Source organism: Urocampus carinirostris, chromosome 9 (assembly GCF_059441175.1).
Source record: "Urocampus carinirostris isolate Australia breed hairy pipefish chromosome 9, RoL_Ucar_1.0, whole genome shotgun sequence".
NCBI lineage: Eukaryota > Metazoa > Chordata > Actinopteri > Syngnathiformes > Syngnathidae > Urocampus > Urocampus carinirostris.
Window position 1 is genome coordinate 28702498 of NC_142357.1, and position 8644 is coordinate 28711141.

Consider the following 8644-nt stretch of genomic DNA (forward strand, 5'->3'; position numbering starts at 1 on the left):
TGTTGCTGTGATGTTATTACCAAGTTGTAATCACTAGAATCGCTTTAAATACACTTAGTCAACCACTTAAATATGTGCCTTGTATAAGTGATCTACATAAAGTATATCTAAAATACAATTCTTAATCACAATTTGTGCAGGCGTGCGTGTGTGTGTGAGTTTGTATGAGACCTAAAGGCTTCGAAATGGCTGAACTGTTTTTTCCATAATCTGCACCGCTTATCCTCAGTAGGGTCACGGGGGTGCTGGAGCCCATCCCAGCTATCTTAGGGCAGTGGGCAGGGGACTCCCTGAACTGTTTGCAAGCCAGTCACAGGGCATTTGCTCAACTTATTTTTTTTTTAAATTTCACAGTTCTACTTAAGGCCTGCGTGAGTGTCTTTAGCTAGGTTTCGTGTCAAGGCATCCCCCAAAAAATACCAACAAAATCGATAAACATATATTTCCGTGGGGCTTCTAACGCCCTCCAGTGGCCACATTGGGTACCGCAGCTCCTGTCCACCGACCACTCCAAGCAGCCGAATCCAATCTTATATCGACCAGGCACTGCTTGCAAATTATAGGCTGATTTTAAGGTTTTTGGTTGAATTTACCATGTATTTAAAGATTTGTTATGCAAACAAGAAATCCAATTTCCGATTCAAGGTATTCTTAACGGAACTGTACATGTTGGTGATGACAGCTATAAAGCAAGCATTCCAGTAAAGTCAAGTCAAGTCAAGTCATTTTTATTTGTATAGCCCTTAATCACGAAGAGTCTCAAAGGGCTTCACAGGTTATTACACAGACTATTTTTTCAGACTATTATTACACCATCCCCTAATCCGGAACCAACATGAGGGCAAGGAAAAACTCAAAAACCCCAACATGAGGAAAATGAAGAAACCTTGAGAAAGGACCGCACATGTGGCATCCCCCTTTCAGGATTACCAGACAGCAAAGGATGTTGCAATCACAAATAATACAGAGATATTGTCCACAAAAAGTATAGGTTATTCATATGCTATAGAGTAGAAGTGTGTTTTAAGCTTAGAGTTAAACATTTCCACTGAGGTTGCAGATCGGATCTCAGGGGGAAGAGCATTCCACAGCACCGGTGCCCGGATGGAGAACGCTCTCGAACCAGCAGAACACTTCTTGGCTCTTGGGATCACCAGAAGACCGGCGCTCTCAGAACGAAGGCTTCGGACCGGGACATAGGGGGAAATCAGATCTGAAAGATATGAGGGACCAAGTCCGTGTATGATTTTGTATAATACTAAGAGAACCTTGAAATCACATCTTAGGCTAACAGGGAGCCAATGCAGGTTAGCCAAAAACGGCGTGATGTGATCGGACTTTTTTGTCCTAGTTAATAGCCTCGCTGCAGCATTTTGTGCCAGCTGAAGACTCTTGATTCTGGACTTCGGGAGACCGGAGAGTAGTGCATTACAGTAATCGAGACGGGAGGTAACAAACGCGTGAATTATAATCTCCGCATCCGACTGAGACAGCATAGGACGAATTTTAGCAATGTTGCGAAGATGGAAGAAAGCGGTTCTAGTAATTTTCTTCACATGTGTTTAAAAGGACAATATAAAACGGAAGCTGTATTTCAGTTCTGGCTGTCATAGCTATAGTCCCGTGTTTATGTCGACTTACGGTTCCCTTGTATGTAAAGAGCGTGTTGTGTGTATTTTTAGTTCCCACATAAGAATCGGCGCACGAACAATAGCTCGAGCATCCATTACGCATTGTTCAATAAATACTAATCCGGCAGTGACAGCGCTCAGCGTGGTTGCTCGCTGCTTAAGTGTCTGCAGCCTTTCTTCTTCTTTTGATGGACCGCGTCCTCAGAGCCGACTCGGCGCTCCCCTATCTGCCATATGGCACGCTAGCTCAAGGAAGGCACCAAGTCCAACGTGTACAGCCTGTCATGTGTGACGTTAATTAAGCGTTTTGAAGGATTACGGCCCTAATGAGCAGTGAGCAGGTTTCATGCAAAATGGAGGAAATGCTACACCAGAGGCATATGCAAACAAGTTGAGGGGTTTTTCAATATGGGGGTTGAGGAAACTGCCGAATCCAATGAGAGTGCTGTATGCAAATTCATTTATTAGCCTTTGTGTGATTGTTTTTTTTTGTTGGTTTTTGGTTATATCTGGGTTGTTAGACGATAGGTTGGTCAAAACGAAAGCTGGAGCGATGAGTTGTTCCTTGGAGGATTTTATTGCAGAATATTCCAAGCACAAAAGAGCTACAAAACAATGGCTGAAGAAATTTATATTGGTTTATAGCAACAGGGTGGTCCCCAAGTTGTCAGGAACCAGAACAGGATCAGGACCCAATCGCGTGACGTTCTCACACAGGCCTTTGTTTTACGGGAAATGGGGAGTCATGCACATTAGGCAGTCGGTCAGGCGTGGAAAGACAGGAAACCAGAGACCGATTCCAATTGCTTGAGTTGATACCGGACAGGACGGAACAGACAAGATAGATAACGAATCAGGATATCAAAAATACACAGGAGAAACTAGACGGAAACAAAAACAGTAGAAAATAACAAACTGGACAAAAACGGACGGAAAAAAAACTGGAACCCGAAATTAAACAGGACATAAACAGAAAATAAACGGGAACAATACCGGACTGGAAATCCCAACAGGAAAATGGGACCGGGGCAGAAGTTCGTTTGATGGGCTGACAAAGGAAGCAAGAGAGCGCTGAGCTTAATATAGACAGAAAGCCAATCTCTCAACAGGCCGCAGCTGGCGCCACACGAACGAGGCCAATCGGGCCCCATGGCAACCGTGACACACACGGGCGCGGCCAATTGGGCGCCATGGCAACCATGACATAAGTATAACGGGATATTGACCTAAAGCTAAGCGACGCCTTCAAGCGCGATGAACCAATCACAGTGTCCATAGCAGAATTCTCTGGTTTCTTCATTTTCCTCGTGTTGAGGTTTTCCTTGCCCTCATGTTGGTTATAGATCAGGGGAGGGTGTAATAATAGTCTCGAATTTTCAATAGTGGTCTGTGCAGCCCTTTGAGACTCCTTCTGATAAAGGCCGTCACAAATAAACATGACTTGACTTGACTCCATACACCCGGACAACCTCTGCTGGCTTGTCTATTCAATCACATTACAGTCTGTTAGGGTTTGTTCGTTCTTGTGAGTTTTTTTCTTACATTTTAGACTTTAAAATGGTCAAACATTGTGCATGGGCTACATGCAAATCTGATACGAGGTATCCTGAGAGGCTGTGTGAAATTGATCCAAGTCTAATCGAGACAAGTGTCTTTGCATAACGTTTTGAGTCGAACGCAGCACCAACTCAACGTGAACGAAGGTACTATGGATATATCGGTTCTACGTAATGGCGTTACGTAATCAGGATACAAAAAGAAAAACATGGATTTGCATTCCGTTACAGGTGTAACCAATTATCACCCACCTGTACCAAATTATCTTGAACCCTCTAACTCTGTCAGGTAATTCGGGTGGCAATAGCCCAGGAGGTAGAGCGCTCGTCTTGGGATCAAGGGATCCCAGTTCGAATCTCGGCTTGTCTGTGTTACATGTCGAAGTGTCCTTGGGTAAGACACTGAACCCCTAATACTGGTTTTGTTTGTTACTCTGACCATTGCAGTTTCCATTTCCAGTTTTGGTCTTTGTTTCCTTCCTGTTTGGATTTAATCAGGTGGTATTTTCCTTGGACATTAGGGTGGTCCTTATTTTTCGACTTTTAAAATTTCATGCTCTGACCCCTTGAATATGTTCCAATATATACAAAACGTAATTAGGCAAAGTTTCATCAAAATCAAAGGATATTTAGAGGTCGCTCAAGGCCTCTGAAATTTTGGTATGAAAAATAAGGATTTTTCGCACATTATATCAGACCTAGTGTACAAAGTTACTTGTAACTTTTCTTGTGTTACAATTATAAGCAATGGACTGAAATTGGATGTTCTAAAACGCCGTAAACATAGGGTTAAGATTTCCGTTTTTTCTCGAAAATTGCCAAAATGTTACCATTTTGGGAAATTTCAAAGTCGTTGAGCTACCTCTAAATATTATCCAAATTGTTCAAAATTGCACACAGTGTGTTTTTATCGATATAAGAACATATGCGGGGGGTCAGAGCCCAATATTTAAAAAAAAAAAATTTCGACCCCCATTAAGGACCACCCTATTGGACATGCTATTTATTTGTGCCTCCTTGTTCAGTTTTTACTTTGGTCCTTATTTTGTTATTGATTGCAATTACTTGTTTTGAGCACCCCTTGTTTCCAGTTTCTGCCTCCACCCCATGCGTCCATCCCACCTCATTACTTAACTGGATCGCCCATCTATAGATGCTTTTATTCTAAAGGGGCAGCCTAGAGACTTAATTTATAATGTAATAAGGTGATACATTAACAGTTTTTTTTCTATACTACTGTTTATGTATCACTTTCTTGTTCTGCCAATCAAATGGTAAACAAGATGTCGCTTCATTTATTTGTCAATCTGATTGCCTTACCTCACCGCACATCATTGCAAAACACGCTGTGTAATCCTTTGGAGTAGCAAAGATTTTACATTTACTTACGCTTTTGGGCTAACAGTTCATGTTTACTTTTAACAACTAAAAAAAGCCAAAGTACAAACAAAACTCCATGTCTAAAGTGAAGCATGGTGGTGACAGCATCATGCTTCGGGGCTGCAATTTTTCAGCTGCAACGGGTGCCTGAGAGAAAGAAACATTAAGGAATTGTTTGAAATAACGGTGACTGTCAGAAAATAACTTTCAGGCTTCTGTAGGAAAGTGGTTAAAAACCTGTCAACCATGAGTGACTAAAATATGTACGGATCAAGCTTAAGAAAAAAAATGGATTTTTATCCAAACAAAAATGTTATTGTTTTCCCTATTGAGTATTAAATGACTATACAATTTAAATGAATAACCCTACCCTAAAACGTCTATCACAGATCCCTTAACCACGAGGGTCATAGATGCACCACTTCCCGTGGTGTGTCTTGGGAGAGTACAGACTGGTGGTACCCATCCCTACACATTTTTGGAATAGGGATTTACTCCCCCCCATGAAACAGGACCCACTTGCGTTGCGTTTCCCACAAGTTTTATTGGAAGAAAGAGAAAGGGTTGTGCCCACGATCCGGTGATTGCTGGATGCGGGAAGCAGGTCGCTCTGAACGCGGAAGTGGATCTTCCGTGGCGAGCGATGGCGGTGTCGGGAACGGAAAAACGTGTCGGTAGCAGGGACAGGAGAGCAAAAACGTGGTTGTAAGCCAGGAATGGAGAGTCGACATGGTCGGGGACAAAAAGAGGTCGAAAGCCGAGACGGGAGAGTAGACATGGTCAGGATCAAAAACGGGTCGAAGCCAGGGGACAGACGGGAGCAAAAAACAGGTGGGAGTCAGGATCGAGAATGGCTTGCCTTGTGTAAGTAAACTGAGGTTCGCAGACGGACTGACAACTGGGGATTTACAGAAGTGGGTTTAAATAGGGACTGGGAGCCAATCAGACTCCGAGGCAGTTGACAAAGTTACCTTCTACGGTAATCAGAAAATCTCATATCTGTCAAAATATACATTTCTTCCCCGTATTTTAAACGTGCACTGATTGTTTCAAATTGTGTACGTCTTGTAATACATTTTTAAATGAAAATATAAAATATATATATATTTTTTGATAGACCGTTATCGTCTTGCCTACAGTAATTTGCCTCTAATCTGGATCGTCTCGGTCACTGGTAACAGACGAATACGTCATCGTAGATTGTTGATATTGTCGCTGTATTCTACATAGTCTGTCTTGGTTATGAGTAAATAGGTGAAGCATTGTGTTTGTAAGATTTATTATAGATTAATAAGGTAAATTGCCGGGCAGCACGACGGCGCAGTGGTTAGCGCGTGTGCGGCACAGTTCTGAGGTCATCAGATCAAATCTCCTGTGTGGAGTTTGCATGTTCTCCCCGTGGTTGCGTGGGTTTCCTCCGGGCACTCCGGTTACCTCCCACATTCCAAAAACATGCATTTTAGGTGAATTGGCCAGTCCAGATTCTCCCTAGGTGTGAATGAGCGAGTGAGTTGTCTGTCCCTGTGTGCCCTGCGATTGGCTGGCAACCAGTTCAGGGTGTCCCCTGCCCACTGCCCAAAGATAGCTGGGATAGGCTCCAGCACCACCGCGACCTTACTGAGGATAAGCGGCACAGATAATGAATGGATGGATGGAAGGCAAATTGCCACCGGATAGCAATTGGCTGAGGTTGACAGGCATTTCAAATGTCCATAAAAGGTTTTGAAATTGTCAAATCGCCAAATTTCACATAAAATTAGATTTTGATCAATATATTGAGTCATATTTACTGATTTTATCCAACACAATTTCATAAATTTTGAGTCTGCAACTAAGTGTAAAAAACCTAAACCTGACCACCTCTTTTCTACCTATACATTCTAAATCTAGAATTAAGGAAAATGTATCTATTGAAAAACGTTTTTTAACATTTGATTCTAAAAGTTATCATAAATGTTTAACTCAAATCACCGTGACTGTTGCTTTGACTGCAACCACCACTAGATGGCAACAGCGCAGCACCATTGCCGCCCAAATTCCCTGCAGCCTCTTCACAACAAGCTGCATTCACATAGGTTTTTTTTTAAGAAAAAGGGACATATTGATGCTTTAAAAACACAGCTGTGCACTACTTTCCGTGAAAAATTGTAACTTTATGTCCCAGACAACAACCCGGCATTCTAAAACCTTCAATTGGGTTCAACGGTTAGGAATCAACTGAGAGTCGAAAATGTTTTGATCATAACAGGGCTCAAATCACTTCTCCTCGGGATTCAATCCCAAAAGATCCATGCCAAAGCAACCGTTGATAATCTAGGAATGTTTTCCCACCTCACTCAATTCACAGCAGTCAGTAGGGAGCAGCAGCACTCTGTTTTTCTTCTTTGTCGACAATTCCCCCAATTGACATCTGTGACCTTGTGAAATGAACGTGCAAAACAAAGGACTCTGAACTCATTCACTGCCAGCACAGTTAAAAGAAATCTTTGACATCAATTCTCTTCAGTGGCACTGAAATTAAAATCAACCTTTGGTGTCTATAAGTGTCAATGCTGCCAAAGGTAAAAAAAGAAAAAACAACTTTCCCATCCATAGTCAAGGTCAACTGATATAAATCAAGCTTCGCTGTGCATAGTCGTCAATGCTACTGAAATAAACGAAATATTTGAAGTCAATAGTCGTCAATGGCAGTGAAATTAAATGGTAAATGGACTGCATATAGTGCTTTAGAGTACACTTCACGCTTTACCTCTTCGCACACACTCTCACACACCGATAGCATATCTGAGGCATTAGGGGTGTCCGAACTTTTAAGAAAGGCGACCAGATTTGGTAATTTGAAATTGAGTGGGGGCCGATTATTCAGCTTGGCATTCTTTGAACAGTCTTTAATAGATTTATCCTCTGTGGACATTTTTTAGTGCTTGGTGATCAGTGTCACGACCTCGTAGCTCGCCTTTGTAGCATTTTCATTTGACTGTCAGGGTCTCGCGAAAAATAGGTGCTGTGCTGTTGAAACAGCTTCCAGTTACTTCTATACAGTTGTCAATTCCAAATAAATAAAAAAATAAATCTTAGACATCTTTATCCTTCAATGACGCTAAAAGCAATCAAATGTCTATAGTCCTCAATAGCACTAAGATTAAAACTAACCTCTGACATCAATAGTCGTCAATGGCACTTAAATTAAAATCAACTTTTGATTCTATAGTTCTCAAAGAGACCTCAATTAAAATGCATTTTTGACATATGTAGTCATCAATGGCACTGAAATGATCAAAGCTTTACTTTTGATTGTCTTTGATGGCATTGAGATTATTCTACTTTTGCTGTCGATAGTCGTCAATGGCAGTCAAGTTCAACTTTGATGTTTATAGTCATCAATGGCACAGATATAAAAAGCTACCTTTGATTTCTATAGTCATCAATAGCACTGAAATTAATCAATTTTTGCTGTTGATAGTTTTCAATGGCAATTCGATTAAAAATCAACCTTTGACTTTTATAGTCATCAATGGCACTGAAATAAAAATAAATCTTTGACGTCTCTAATCCTTAACGGCACTGAAATCAAAATCAACCTCTGGGCATCAATAGTCATCAATGACACTCAAAACAAACTTAGATATCTATAGTTATCAATGGTACTGAAATCAAATCAGTATCACTGCCGATTGTCTTCAATGACACTAAAATAAATCTACTTTTATGATTTGATAGTTGTCAATGGCAATGACATAAAAGTCAACATCTGACATTCATAGTCTTCAATGGCATGAGCAATATAAATCAAGCTTTGACTTCTAGTCATTAATAGCAGTGACATAATTCAACATTTGCTGCGGATAAATGTCAATTGCACAGACATAAAATCGAGCTTTGACTTCTACAGTCATCAATAGTACTTAAATGAATTCAGCTTTGATGTTTATATTGTATGGCACTTGTCATGATTGCGCATTCCCCTCACCTGCCCACTTGTTTGGCGCCAGCTGCTGCTCGTTGACTGATTGGTTCACCTCCTATTTCATTCAGTCCATCAGCAAACCTCCGCACATGCTAGGCAAGCATTATTTG